The sequence below is a fragment of the Alosa sapidissima genome, chromosome 8 (assembly GCF_018492685.1).
Source record: "Alosa sapidissima isolate fAloSap1 chromosome 8, fAloSap1.pri, whole genome shotgun sequence".
NCBI lineage: Eukaryota > Metazoa > Chordata > Actinopteri > Clupeiformes > Clupeidae > Alosa > Alosa sapidissima.
This window is the reverse complement of record NC_055964.1, coordinates 25,684,241-25,700,451: the sequence shown is the minus strand read 5'-3', so window position 1 is coordinate 25,700,451 and position 16,211 is coordinate 25,684,241. Positions and strand designations below refer to the sequence as shown.

Here is a 16,211-nt window from a genome sequence, read left to right as displayed (position 1 = left end):
GATTGAACATCCAAAACAATCCCAATATCCTTGACATCTGAAATACACCTAGATAAATATATATTAATGGGAGACATTTCTCTGTTGATGGCAGCGATTTAGCTCTGGTGATGGCTTATATTAGATCATGACAGCTAGCTAGCTACCTCAAGCACAAAACATACTGTAAATAATCATGCAAACATACCTGTATCTTGCTCGTTTTCTCCTCCTCTGTCATTTTCTTCTTTCTGTTTTCGGCACCAGAGGGATACGTCCTTTTTTGTGACTTTTCTTAACATTACCATCTCTTCCGATTTTTGAACTTGATGCAGTGTCTGCACGAATTGTCTATGCACCCGAGGTGTCTAGTTTATGCGCGTGACTCAAAGGCTGGCAGACACAGTAGAGGTAGGCAGACATATTGATCATGAAATCAGAATTTTCTTGTTTTGAATTATTAATTGTTTCATTTATTCATTCATTGATGTCACTTGTTTATGTTATTTATTATGTAAAAAAAGAGAAAGAAACCCAGGGGGCCCCAAGCAGCCGCTTAGTTCGCTTATGCCTCGGGCCGGCCCTGATTTCAGTGTTTGGATTTTGTTTCTCTGATGCTCCCTGGTGCCACAGGATTAAAAGACAAAAGATGATCTCATGTACAGTTGCCATCTGGGTGGCTGGGGCATTGATGGTTGGCAGATAGCTGACAACACTGGGAATAACATCCACAGAGTTTGATGCTAAGATGTTGTAACCTGTCCAGCTAGGAACGCTTTGATTTGTGGCAGAGTGCAGTCTGCATAGCAACCATAAGAAGTTCTTCTTCAAAGCATCAGCACAGATATCTGTCTTGACCTTGACCAACATCTAGTTGGAGGACCACACCTAGTTCCCACAGCATACACTGGCAGAGCTGGCAAAGATACAGAGACAGTTCTCTGTTTGCTCTTGGGCACATCACAAGCTGGTCTAGGCAGTTCAGGACCGAACATCCGAGGCTGCACTGCTATACCATTGACCCTATGGGATGTTCCACGGCCTGTCAGTGTCTCTTCCAGCTTGTCAATATTGTCCCTGGCCTTGAATGATGCAATCTGTGCTAAAATGTCATTGACCATGCCTAAAGGTCATGACCTTGAACTTTTACAGTAATGGCAATGTCCTAATTGGGTTTACCACACCTTAAAACATAAGAATCCATGTCTCATTTGTTATTTGTTAGAGATGCACCGAGAGATCGGCTGGTGACCGGAATTGGCCGATTTTCACGTGATTGGCCATGACCGGCGACCGGCCGGTCAGTCTGAGACATGCCGATTTTATGCCGGTCAAATGCACTCGCCTGCTGCAACCCAGCTGAGTTTGTAAAGTTTGAAGAAGCTAGCAACCAGGCCAACACTCAGGCCTGGACGTAGGGCTATTGAGTTTTCCTATGCAGCGAACGCTGTGCTTTGCCATATTGCGTGGAATTTACTAAGCTGTCACTTCATAGGCTACGTAAACGCTCATCACCGCCCATCCCTGCCGCTAATTGCGTGCCCACAGCTGAACCACAAGCGCAGCTGAACGGAGATAACCGATTGCGACATTAAAAAGAATCAAAGTTTAGCGATCATAGGCTACACACGATAATAACATGTCAACAAGCAGCGACACAGTAGCCCTAGCCAGTAGTAGTTCTACATGTACTCCACTTAAAAAAATACTAGAACTATTTACTGCACGTAGACTAGGGCTATGCCTAGCAAATTGAGAAGTGGATATGTCGTGAAAGTGAACAAACGATAGTCTATTAGAAAGGCAAACAAAAGTTTGCAAACAGACGTGCACTGTTTTTATATATGGTGGAGCACCTAATCGCTATTAGCACTTCTCCTCTCCTGTGTTTGCGTGATAGCCTACTCCCATAAATGAATCAATGCATATGAAAATATGTTCAATGGTAGCATGTTCAAATGTATCATGAAAATTGTTCTTATATCTTTAGTTGGATATTTACGGAGCCCCCCGGGTGACATGGGGGGAAAAAAACATGGGTTAAAAAAAAAAAAAAAAAAAAGTCATGTGGGAAAAAAACACGAAGAAGAAAAAAAAAACGATGTAGGCCTACTTTTTTTCTACTTTTGGAACTTGCTGGGCTTCCTACTTGACTCCAATAGGCCCACAAACCACTACCGCCAGATAGCAATCATATCAGAGGGCCGAACGAGCGAACCGGGAGGAACAAAGGTCCGTTAAATTCTGTCAATAATTGCATAGGCCTTTGATCATAATTGTAGCGCCGAGCTTAGTTGCATTGTGATGTTCCTGTATGTTGTGTGTGTGTGTCAGAGGCGTATCAAGCTTTTTAAAAGTGTGGGGGTTGTGGGATAGGAAAATGAAACACTCTGGCCAAATTATAAATAACTCCCTACAGGGACGTTGTAAGTATTTTCTAAGAGGGGTGCGGACTATATTGGTGTCCGGGAGTTTCTCCCCCGAAAAAAAAAGGAAATTCTGATTGCTAAAAACACCATTTTAATGCAGTTCGGGAGGGACAGAAGAAGCAGCGCCCGTCATATGTGTGGCTCATGTGACATGTAGGCCTACATGCTACCTGCTATCACGTCAATATTTGACACTACCCTACATGGAGACATATCTCATGTTATAAATCAAGAAATCATTTCAGAAATTATGTTTTGTGCATATGGGTTAGCAGGTTACAATAAATTGCCTAACAGACAGCAGCCTAATTTCGAGGTATCACTAATACCTATTAAATAAATGTAAAGGACACAGAACTGTAAGCTCAAATTCAAAAACGTTTGAAGTCTACCCAAACATATGCAAAGGGAATATAAATAAATTGCATATAGCCAGCTTAATTAATGTCAATTTAAAGATTATGATTAGCAGTTTCTATGCATTTTTCCATTGATCGTTACAGGAAGCCACGTTGTTGATTAAACTAAAAAAACGATGTACTTTTTTTCTACTTTTGGAACTTGCTGGGCTTCCTACTTGACTCCAATAGGCCCACAAACCACTACCGCCAGATAGCAATCATATCAGAGGGCCGAACGAGCGAACCGGGAGGAACAAAGGTCCGTTAAATTCTGTCAATAATTGCATAGGCCTTTGATCATAATTGTAGCGCCGAGCTTAGTTGCATTGTGATGTTCCTGTATGTTGTGTGTGTGTGTCAGAGGCGTATCAAGCTTTTTAAAAGTGTGGGGGTTGTGGGATAGGAAAATGAAACACTCTGGCCAAATTATAAATAACTCCCTACAGGGACGTTGTAAGTATTTTCTAAGAGGGGTGCGGACTATATTGGTGTCCGGGAGTTTCTCCCCCGAAAAAAAAAGGAAATTCTGATTGCTAAAAACACCATTTTAATGCAGTTCGGGAGGGACAGAAGAAGCAGCGCCCGTCATATGTGTGGCTCATGTGACATGTAGGCCTACATGCTACCTGCTATCACGTCAATATTTGACACTACCCTACATGGAGACATATCTCATGTTATAAATCAAGAAATCATTTCAGAAATTATGTTTTGTGCATATGGGTTAGCAGGTTACAATAAATTGCCTAACAGACAGCAGCCTAATTTCGAGGTATCACTAATACCTATTAAATAAATGTAAAGGACACAGAACTGTAAGCTCAAATTCAAAAACGTTTGAAGTCTACCCAAACATATGCAAAGGGAATATAAATAAATTGCATATAGCCAGCTTAATTAATGTCAATTTAAAGATTATGATTAGCAGTTTCTATGCATTTTTCCATTGATCGTTACAGGAAGCCACGTTGTTGATTAAACTATTGTTGCTTCTAGCCCACGTTACCTCCAGTTTCACTTGCTGCAGGGACGCACACATTGCATGAGCGATCATAAGCGTTCTATCTCCGATGTAGCCTAGAACTCAAATGTGTCTTGATGCCGCCGTTTGTAAGATCAGATCAAATAAGACGTTCTAAATGGAACGCGATGTAATTGAGCTGATCCTTTCCAAGCGTCTTGGAGACGTACTGTAGGCCTATGTGTGCTGACTGGGCTATTTCTATATAGTTGATGACACCAAATGAATAAGTATGCTCAGACCCAGCGGCAGACACAAATTCACTTATGGGCATTACACCTTTCCAGGGGGGGCACGGGAACTTAAATTGATCACGATAGTTTAAGCTTAAACTGAAAATGTAGATGCAATTGTTGTAAAATGGTGCAGCTCCTTTAAGAGAGCCCCGTGCGCAGGGATGGAGAGAGAGAAAGCGAGAGGGGATGTGTGTTAGAACTGAGATGCGTGTGGAAAAAGTAGACGTGCTGTTGAGACTGGAGCGAGTCATATTCAAAGTAATGCAAAAATAAATTTGCAGATAAAACCAAAATCCTCGTTCATTTGCTAACCACTTTCAGATAGAGGGTTAGGGAGTTAGCCCCGACGTTACAGATAACTTCGGCCCTGGAGCGGTAACAAGCTCCCCTATGTTCTCCGACTAGGTCAGAAGAAAAAACAGTAAAGGCTAACGCAATCAAACAAACCCAGAAACTAGGCCTACTTCTACTAATTACGATATGAGACTACCTGCCAGCCGATAAGCCATATTTGGGTATTTCCCAGAATTGGGGCCTATTTCTGTCCACAGGGTGTAATTCTATTAAAAACACATTAAATCTAATAATGTTTAGCATCACTAATTAGTATAAAGAAAAACAAGCCTAGACTTTTTTAATGGTTGCTCCTACTCATGATTTAGACACATTTTATTGGTGTTTTATGGTACAATATCAGTGTTTTGGTGTTGTCTGCAACCAGAGTTTTCACATATTGTGCCATATCTCAAACATTATTTATCAAAAATTAATTTAAAAAATCATGCATATGAATTAAATGTTACCTGAACTAATGAACTGCATGCACGCATTATGCATATATATGCATTTCCTGTTTTATTTTGCTTAATGTTTACCTGTCCCATGGTTTAGCCATCATTACCAGCACACTCTACATAAAGGCACTTTGCTACTGTTTTTTCATCAAACCATGAAACCATGGTCACCTAATATCACAGTGGAATACATGGGTGTCAAGCAGAAAGATTGATGCCTTGATGTCCAGAAACATAAGAAAATCTACTCTTTATCCCTCGTTTTGGGCATGTACACTTATTATGTGTCATTACCATACACATTGTATTTCTGTATTTTTGAATATTCCTGAAATTTTAAAATGACTTTAATAGTTTAAATGATGTACATTACATGTAGAAAGCTAGCTACACTTGCATGGTGATCATTTTTGCTTCTTCGGGTAGTTTTTCGGTATAAATGTCATCACCAACACAGTCATTACCAGCACATTATAGCTTGAAATGTAGTGGTAATGACGACTGTGTTGGTGATGACATTTTTGCAGATACATTTAAAGTACTATTTTTAAAAGAAATAAGTTTTTTTTTTTTCACAAAGTCAGTTCAACTTGGGTTTCTAAATTATAAACATTTAATTGCAATAGATTACGATCAGTGATTTGTCATCACTGCAACAAATGTCATTACCAGAACTGCAATGTCATCACCATCACCATGCATATTTTTTCCAATAGAATATGTATAAATTACAATAAATTACATTAATTGGATATTTTTGACAATGTTGGACAGTCTAAATTGCCACTGGATGAAAACAGATATGATGTATGGCATTTATTTCAAATAAATGAAATTCCAAGCCAGGGTCGAGTGAAAAAATAAAAAAATAAGATACTTAAACGACTATAATTCATATTGTAAGTAAAAATCAACAATTCTAATAAGTTCAAGATAAAATAGACTTCATGTGAAACCATAATTTATCATTGATTGATCATTGATTGACCATTTCATCTTTAAAATGTACATATTAGATAATGTGATGGTGATGACATTTACCTGAAAAATGACAAAAAAACATAAATTCCCTTATATTGTGGTCTCAACCAAGCTCACAAGGTTACTCCTATCAAAATGACTGATAACTTGTTGCATACCAATTAGTAAAAGTTTGAATTTTATTTTTCAGAATTTCAGTAACCCAAATAGGCCCGAAATCTGAGAAATGCCCATTTGTCATCGGATGACAGGGGTTAGTGCAGAAGTGAAGTAGGCTAACCTAAACTGCGCCACTAAAACGTCCTTTCCATTAAGGAGATAGCTGGGCTTACCTTATGTTCCTGATTAATAAGCTACGGAATAGGCCTAATACAGATTTTACAAGTTTTATTTGCTACTTGCTATATTGACAAACCTATAATATAGGCCTACATTTAATTAATGTTCAAAATCAATCTATGGGATTGGGGAAGTGGGGTTGGTTGGTGCAGCCAAGCTCGTCCAGGGCGGGCACAGATGACTTCCAGGACGGGCCCGGCCCCCCAAAGCCCCCCCATGCCGCCGGGACTGAGTATGCTGCAAATGAGCAGACGTGTGAAGCGCCGGGCATAACTTAATTTCGCGGCTACGTGGAGCAGTAGTAGGTTAATTGTTGAGGAGGCCCATAGTTTGAGAAAAGCTGCAGATCATAGGCAAAGAAAGCATAATGCTCTGAGAACAGTAGCCAAAGGTTTTCCTGCAGAAACAGGTGCCTTGGTGCATGCACCCCGCTTTCACTTTGACTCCCTGCATTGTGACAAAAACTGTCAGTCAGACAGTGAATTTTGGTTTACTAAATTAGCATAATGCGGTAACAATTATCATTTCAATTCTATCTGAAATCTGCTCACTGCAGACGTTACAATGCAGACCCAAGCAGCAGCATAGCCTTGAAAGACGCACACTTTGAATTTGATCAGAGCGGCTCTGGTTCTTCACCTAAATTGATGTGATTGGCTGGATGACCGTTCAATCAAATCAACAGACCTATTTGTGTCTCTGTGTGTGAGTTATAGATACGGTTCCAACTCTTTACGGGAGCGTTTATTTCCATATTTTACTTTCAATTTAATCTGACAAAAAGTGTGGGGGATAGAATCGTGTTCCAGCAAAATTGTGTACGTTATAACACCCACATCCCCCACGCTTGCTACGCGCCTGTGTGTGCGCGTGTGTGTGTGTGTGTGTGCGCGCGCGCGCGCGCGTGTGTGTGCGTGCGTGCGTGCGTGCATGCGTGCGCGTGTGTGTGTGTGCGTGTGTGTGTGTGTGCGTGTGTGTGTGTGCGTGTGCACGCAGGTGTCTCCCCCCCCTCCCGTGTCATAGGCCTACTGTAATGTGTCCAGAAAACCCACAAAACGCAACAGTGATAGAGCAATCATAGTATCATGATATGATTGCCATCTGGGGGTAGTGGTTTGTGGGCCTATTGGGGTCAAGTAGGAAGCCCATCGAGTTCCAAAAGTAGGAAAAAAGTTTTGCGAGATCCCGCAAAAGTACATCGTTTTTTTTGTTTCTTCTTCATGTTTTTTTCCCCATGACTTTTTTTTTATTTATTTATTTTTTTTTTTTTTTAACCCATGTTTTTTTTCCCCATGTCACCCGGAGGGCTCCGTAGATATTGGATGTGAGAAGAAAAAAAATGGATGTTCCATAACAGTGCATTTATATTAGTAGTCTGTGTGAAATGAATGTTCCCACACTGCAGTTGGCATAATAGCATATGGCATTATAATTACACTGGCATTATAGTTTGATACTGCAGCTGAAGTTAGACTTGAAGAAGAATCTGTCTAATCACGGGTTCCATTTTTTTAACAGCCATTTCATTATTGATAAGTTAATTATACATTTCTATATTAACATGTTCTATTAAAGAAAAGATAGAAAATAGCTATTTGTGTGTGATGTAAAATGGTTAGAAGAAATGAAATCGGAATCGGCTAAAATCGGTATCGGCGGGTGAAACTCTATGAAAAATCGGAAATCGGAACCGGCCCAAAAATTGCAATCGGTGCATCTCTATTATTTGTTATACCGTTTTTACATTTTCAGCTATGTCAGTGTCACTGCTTAATTTATACGCATTATTTTCTCAAACGCCATGTCTGATATAAGACTGAAAATCACCCCCTCCAAATCAGATAATATGGTAAATGATACATTTTCTGAATCCTTAGGGTTATGCCAGTATTTCAGTGTTTGGATTTTGTTTCTCTGATGCTCCCTGGTGCCACAGGATTAAAAGACAAAAGATGACTTAGGCGGAAATGGCAGGAAAATGTGTGTGATTAAAAGTTTGAAGAGCTCCAGGGTTGGCTGTACTTATCCAAAATGTTCACAAAAGGATTTAAATGAAAGCTCAGAGTCTCCCCTTTAAAATGATACCAAACATAACAAAACAATATGTCCAATATAGATGTTCAGCTATGTCAGTGTACTGCTTGATTTATACACATTATTTTCTCAACCTTAGTTTACATTATGTGTGATAACTCAAAACAGCTACTCTTGTCAGATGGCCATCATACATCATTGATTCCAGGCTTTCAGAAAAGGTATGGTAACCTTTGCCACTTTTTCGGTAACGACCAACCCCTCTGGCTCACGGACTAATAGCCCACATAACATTTTGAATGACAAAACAGCTATGGGGTGTGTAACAGCTTAGAATGGTTTAGAATGCAGTGCAGCCAACAACATAATTGGGGACATTGAGCACAATGCTCCAGGCATCTTGGAGGGGAATGCACTGTAGTCCTAGTTCTTGACTTGTCAGGGACCAGTTGGGGCAGTTTCATATCTCTGTTGTTGAGATAGTTTCGATCGTCAAAAGGTCAGAATCGCCAAGCATCTTGTAGGGGCTGTTTTTAAAGAGTAGAGATTGTCTGTGCTGTGGCGAGTGAGACAAGGTAGCCTACTCATGTGTTGCGTGATATCTCTGCACCCAAGTAGGTACCAAAAGGTCAGAAGTGCTTCGCCCCAATATGCTGTAATCTCAAGTCAATATATCTGCCTAAATCGCCTTGTCTTAATCTGCATTGCCATTTGTATTCGTTGTGAATACCAGGCCACAAGTAATTAGGGATTTTTTCATTGACTCACTTTTACTAAGAGAGAATCCATTCACTAAGCTAAGACAATGCATGTAAGGAGACAAAAATGCTTTTGCTCAATTATCTAATCGTATCTCTAGGGGAGACGGTGAATAGGCTAACTCAATTCCATACCACTTGGTACTATGTTCACATTCCGGCGAAGCAGCTATTTGAAACACCTGAAAAGCTCTCGTGTTGCTCTCTATCCATTTGGCTCACACTACTGTTATGCGCAAACGTGATGTAGCACTTTAGCGTTCCAGTTCATCTTTGTGGAAAAGAACATGGACGCCACCAGGGCAGCAGCTGTCTCAGTAGTGCTGGGCGCTTGCCTAGAACACGAGAGCAAGCTTGTGGCTCATCTAAACAAGCTACGGGATGATTTACACTTGCGTTCATATTCATTCATAGTCATTCAGACTAAGACAATGCATGCAAGGAGACAAAAATGCTTTTGCTCATCTAACTCTAGGGGAGAATAACCCAATTTCATACCACATACTTGGTAGGCTACTACCTACTTGGTAGGCTACTATGTTCACATTCTGGCGAAGCACAGCTACTTGGGCGAAGTGATTTGCAAGCAGCACCTGAAAAGCTCCGGTGTTAGGTCTACTTCTTCAAACCCCAAGGAGCATTGATTTCCCTAAATGAAAACATAGTTCCAACCAAGTAGCCTATGTGCTTACAAAAGGGCTGTGTCTCATATGACATTGTTATTTGTACACATTGTAAATACAAATCACAGCATGTAAATAGGAAATGTTGGAATTCTTTTGTCACTATTGGGAGGTGTAGGCTAATGAAGCCAGCCACTTCGGGGCACTTGTGATAAGCTAGACTAGCGGTGGGTGCGTCAGACCGAGTAGCCTAACTACATGCACAGAGATGAGAAAGGCGTTCGACTTATCGCACGTTCGACTTATCGAACTCCGGGAAACACGGTGAATGAGCTAAAGTCCCAAAAAGTGGGTGTGTTCCTTTAAAGTTGCTTCATTAACATTAAAGGGCGGGACATAGTATAGAGCTGCACAGTCCCGCCCACAGCCGATGCCGGATGTAAAAATTCAATGCAATTTCTCCATTGACAATTGCGGTATAAGCCATAAAAACTTAACTGCACGTGGTAGACTTAAAACCAGCTACGGCTGTACTAAGCGATTGTATATGCTCCTATAGACACCAAGAGTTCATGGGGCACTAACCTTGTTTTGAGATAAATGCCTTTTATTCGCGATCTCTTGGATAAGTACTTCATTACCCACAATCCTGAACAATCCCACAATCCCACAGTGATGCCTCTGATTGGTGGAAGGCCGTTATGGTCATAGTTTGAAACTTTCTCAACGAAAAATATTGACAAAGATGGCGGAGTCTTTTACTGCCTATGGCGAAAATCTTAATGTGATTAAAAACTTTCTTGACGAATATTGGTACTTGTATCAACAAGGATTGGGGTTTATACATCACACGAACTTAGTCAGGGCCAATACACTATCAAATAGACCACTGTAAATGTTAGTTTAAACACTCAAACTTTTCAGGTAGCCGACAGGCTAACCTTTAGCATTTCCGACATTGTATGTCATTACATAATGCAGCTAACATTAGCCTACATGCTGCAACACAGGTATGAAATATATTATGTCTTAGTGAGTGTCCAAAGGGGTGAAAGCCACTTTAAATCGGGTCACATTGTTGACTGTTGTGTGTCCGAGAGTCAGTTTGTGGGTTTTGTAAGGGCCAGCATGAGGGACAAGACCTACAAAGTTGTGGTGAGTTAAGCAGGGAGGTTGGTAACGTTAATGCTGCTAGCAGTGCTAATTAACATTAGCTAGGCTACTGTAGCCTTCATACTGTATGATTCATATCAATCATTAACCTAGGAATACTTCGTGCATTTAATGAACATTTTGTGTAATAATTCACGGCAAATTAATAAACTGAATATGGTGGTCCAAGAGCATACCATGCACCAGTCCATGCATCAGCCCGACTGAGCAGTGATGACAGCATAGGATGAGTCAGGTAACGTTACGAAGCACTGCCGTTAACGTTAACCGCTTTCACACACACACGATATAAAATACACGATGATAAATATAAAATTCAATATCAAAACACTATTATTTACACGAATACTCCTGAAATAACTGCTATTAACTGCACAATCACTATATAAAAATCACTGTTTGGAGGAAAGGGTTCGCGTACTGTCGCCGGTTGGAAATGGCAAAATAAATCGCGCCGATTTTGCCTATATTATTCAGTGAGGCGCGGTGGTTTATGGGATGAGTAGTTCCTTCGCTCGGAAATGAAAATATGTACACAGTCTTCTTTGACTTGTTTTGGATTTTCTCTTCGTTTTTTCACTCGAAATGATATGTTGTATGCTTATGAGTTATACCGTAGCTGGTTAGCCTAAGACATGCTGTAAAACTCTTTAGATACGGATTTTTCCAAACGTCAATGGGACAAATGAATGGGAATCTTACATCCGGCACCTAACCGCATTTTGGCTGTGGGCGGGACTGTGCAGCTCTATTACCAGTTAGTGAACTCATTAGAATCAAAAATCCTGTATTCACTCTTACTTTTCCTCAGTAAGAGAACAAAGGATACTTTGTTTGTCTTTGGGCTTGTGCTTATAAGTGTTTTAAAACACTTCAATATGTCATGTATGATATTGTAGCGTCGGTGGATGTTCATGTTTAGCGTTGAATGAGTGTCTCCCAGAATGCAGTGCGAGTGAATGCTAGAATGTGTAATGTCGGTTATAATGGTTGTAGTTACGTTTAGCATGTTGTGTATTTGTTAGCGTGTTAGTCTCTTTAGTTGTACCTCATGTGTTTATCCTTGTGTTGATGTGTGTGGTAAACCCTTATTGTGCGGCTGAGACTACCCATGTGTTGCCCTGTCCTAGTATGTCTGATTGTGTTTGAGTCTGCCTGTTCCAATAAATGGCCGTCCTGGCCAAAGCTGAATCTTGTCTGAGGGTGAGATCGCTACAATATATTGATAAGAATGATATATAGAAAGCATGATTGATGACATATTAATATGCGGTAATACGATAGTGACTTGTTTAGGACTCGAAAAAATAAGGACTTGGACTTGACTTGGCCTTGGTAATACTTGACTTAGACTTGCTTGGAACATCTCTGTCTTGACTTGGGACTTGACTTGGACTTCAGCGTTAAGACTTGAGACTTGCCAAACAGTGACTTTGTCCCACCTCTGATTCTTTCTACCTGTGCACTTTACACAGTTGATATCACTACACTAACTATCTGATATACCTGGCTGCTAATTAGGATGAGCTGGTTTACTAAATGGTTGGATCAAATACTTGGCAGGACAGGAGGTTTACTTTCTGAACCTGAGATGTCCACCTTGGTGCATTCCATGTAAATAACGTTGCATTGCAGGTGTAACTTTAACAATGAATTTGAGACTGCTGTTTGTATGGGCAGAAAATTGTTGTTTTTATAAAATACAAATAATTTTACAAGTCATTACAAGTCAAAGGGGCAAAGTTCGAGTCAAGTCTCAAGTCAATAGCATGGAAGTCGAGTTACAAGTAATTTCTAATTTTGTCAAGTGTGAAGTCATCAAAATCATGACTTGAGTCCAAGTCATGTGACTCGAGTCCACACCTCTGCTGAAGGGGGTCCACAGTTACATTAATCGTCCTCTTTATCTCAGCCATTACCAGCCTCTCAAAGCTTATGGGAGTCAGAGCCACTGGACTATAGTCATTCAGGCATGACACTGTGGAGCTCCTAGGGACTGGGATGATAGTAGAGGTCTTAAGACATGTTGGTGCAGCTTCCTGAAAGAGTGAGATGTTAAGAATGTCTGTCAGTAACTCTGTTAGCTGGTGAGCGCAGTCCTTCAAGGCCCTGCCAGGGATCTTGTCTGGTCCCGCAGCTTTTCGGGTGTTAATCTTCAACAGGGACCTTCTCACCTCTGTTGCCGTCACTGTAAAGGGCGACTCATAGTCTGAGTCTGGCTGTGGGAAGGGGCTGTGATTCTTCAAAATGAGCGTAGAAGGTATTTAGGACATCAGGTAGGGACGGGTCAGTGTTCTTGTTGTTATAACCCGAGATGCTTTTGATGCACATATTTCTAGGGTCATTGGAGGAAAAATGACCCTGGATTTTGAGAGCATACCTCTTCTTTTTGAGAGCATAACTCTTAATTCCTGCCACCAGTTCCCTTCTCATTGCCCCGAGTGTGGTCCCATCTCCTGATCTGAATGCTGTGTTCCGTGCTTTCAGTAGTAAACGGACCTCTGCATTCAGCCAGGATTTCTGGTTGTGATGAATGATATTTGTTCTGGTGACAGTGATATCCTCCCTGCATTTGCTGATGTAGCTGGTTACTGTTGACGCATGCTCTTCCAGGTCCACAACTCCCTCGCTTGTTGTTGCCTCTCTGAACATCTGGCAATCAGTGCATCTAATGCAGTCCTGAAGCATCAGTAGGCCACACAGTGATGGTCTTTTGCCTTGGTTTTTTAGACTTGAGCACAGGACAATATGCAGGGACTAACAAAATGGAATACTTTATCAAGGTGCGACGCTTGATGCCCCTCTTCTGCTTCCTATCACACCACCTCCTCCTCTTGCCTTTGCACCGCTGTAATGTTATTTTGTTGCGCCATTCTGATGCCCTTAGCAACTGTAGCCTGCCAAGCGTAGCTCTAAGTGAAAGTCGATTCTCCTATCCAGAAGTCCCACTGCACTGTATCGTATTCTCTCTTATACACTCTGATAATCTGAGACACTGACACTGTCGCATACCGCAAAAACCCTCTTACTAGGTTTAACACTGGGGGCTAGAGAAGCCACTGCACTAAAGTGTGTCGCCATAGCAACAATAAAATGATAAGGAATTAAACTATTAGAAGCGAGGTGAATAAGAAATAAAACTTAAAACTCAAAGCTTAAATTGGCCAAATGTGGTTCCATTAGACCAGTGGTTCTCAAACTTTTTCTGTCATTCCCCACTTTGGAGGTGCAGCTCCACCTGTTCTCAAACTTTTTCTGTCATTCCCCACTTTGGAGGTGCAGCTCCACCTGACCCCATCACCCTGGCAAAATTGTAACGTTAAAAACGTTGGTTCCATGTTACATTTCCCTTCTACGTCCTCTGGGTCTGATGTTTTAATTCATATGTTGGTCTTTTTATATGTCTTGGTCTTTTTATATGTCTATGGTCTTTTTATGACTCCTATGTTTGTGTGTGGCTATTTTGTTTTGAAACTATGATCATCCTTGTCAAAAAAGAAAGGCATTAATAACGACAGGCACAAAATACAAATGTCCTCCTGTTCATCGTGCCCCACCTGTCATGTCTCTATTCCACACTAGTGGGGCCCGCCCCACACTTTGAGAACCACTGCATTAGAGCTACATCAGCCTTGCGCTGGAATCTAGCGACACTCTGCCAGATGAATTGGTCCTTTGTCTGTCTATACTGTGCCATGATCAACAGCTTCATCTGCTTTGCGGTGCAGACTATTGGCCATGTAAATTATGTGATAGTTGTTGTGCACCCACCTTATCAATGTCAGTCCTGATTTATATTTTAAGTTTGCACGGATCAATTGCAAATAGTATAATGTAAAAATTGTAGCTGTTATGAATGGCTTGAGAAATATATGACACAAAGGCTTTTAGTGTCGGTCGCTAGCCACTATTTGGTGGCAGAGTTATTTTAGATGATTTTTCAGTGCCTGTTTTTACTCATCTTTACCAGTGGTGGCAATAAATGTGAAGGATACTGTAGTTTAAAAAAAAAAAAAACAATAAAAAACATTTAATAGATCGACTGGATGTGTTTTGCCAATATCCATGATTTAAAGTCAAAGTTAACACGCCAGTCTTCTTATCCACAATTGTTATTTACAATATCCACTTTATTATTCTTATTAGGTGTTTTTTGCTGTTCATGGTTTGTTATTTTCAGTATTGTGACTTTTGCAATTTATGTGTAATTGGCCTTAAATTTCAGATAGCCAACATTATTCCTATCCACAATTGTCATTTCAGGATGGCAAAGTAATCACTGACCAGTGGGGGTGACGTTGGGGGAAACAATGGTAGCAACATTAAGCAATAAAACAGTTGGAGCAACACCAGTAAGCGTAATTAAAGTAGTAGTAAAAATATTACAGCCGGAAGAATGTGTGGCTTTAAACATCAAAGCAGATGCAGCGAGGATGTGAGGAGTATGAGGAAATGGAGCTCAAAGTCTACAGGAGTGTCCTGATCAAATACTTCTGACTCAGAGAACATGCCCAACAACACATTGAATCAAAAAAGAAAGTATTTTTGTCATTTTTTAAATTTTTGTGAAAAATGGCATGTCCGCACCTTTTTAGCAGCAACTTTAGCAAAACCGCACCTTTTTAGCAGCAACTTTACTTCATTGTTAGTCTACAGTATATCAAAAGCGGTGGTTCACTTTGTGTGAATGACGCTATTTTCCATGTCTTTTTTTATTCCAACCGTGGGCACTTTGGAGCAGAAACGAGAACGCGCACACATCCTGAATTACTTACACCTGGCTTGACATAGTCGGTCCTACTCATCCTGGATTGGCATTAGTGAAACGAGTTGAGCTAGGATGACCAGACAACGCTATGTCAAACTTCGCTTTATCACTTATCTTGGATGTCTTAATTCTGCCTTTGTGAAATACCCCTCTGGTGACTTTCTCAGAGTAAACGGTAACACTAAAACAAGAGGCTACATTAAGATTCTGGAGGAAAAGATCAGGCAGTGTGCCGAGAGACCTGCCACAATAAGCGGCATTTGACCATTAAACCACACAATGATCCAAAACATACAGCCAAACAAGGCAAGAAATGGTTAACTGAGAACAATATCAACATTTTAGAGTGGCAGAGCCAGAGTCCAGACCTCAATCCGTCAAAAAAGTGAGCACAAGGCCAGAGTGATGGCAAATAATCATTCCTGACTGAAAACCCGGATTGCTGTTAAAAAGGTGTGGTCTAGAATCATTGTGGACACATGGAGAGGCTTGGTAGATATTATAAGAACAATTTTGAGAGTTGTTAATGCAAATAAAGATGTTTCCATTGATTATTTAAAAAGGGTATGAATAATTTTGGACTTGACATTTTTCATAAAAAATACTAAAAAAGATATAAACGATGATTTGTTTGATTCCATGTTTCTACCACATTGTCTTACAACCTTTTGCCAT

The 16,211-nt window shown here is 40.6% G+C and overlaps 1 protein-coding gene across 2 annotated transcripts in view; it reads left to right on the top strand.

The window, feature by feature from the left end:
• Window positions 1-16,211, top strand: part of LOC121715247 (leucine-rich repeat-containing protein 43-like) — an 84,274-nt gene that overhangs the window by 59,768 nt on the left and 8,295 nt on the right. The gene's annotated exons all lie outside the window — the stretch shown is intronic.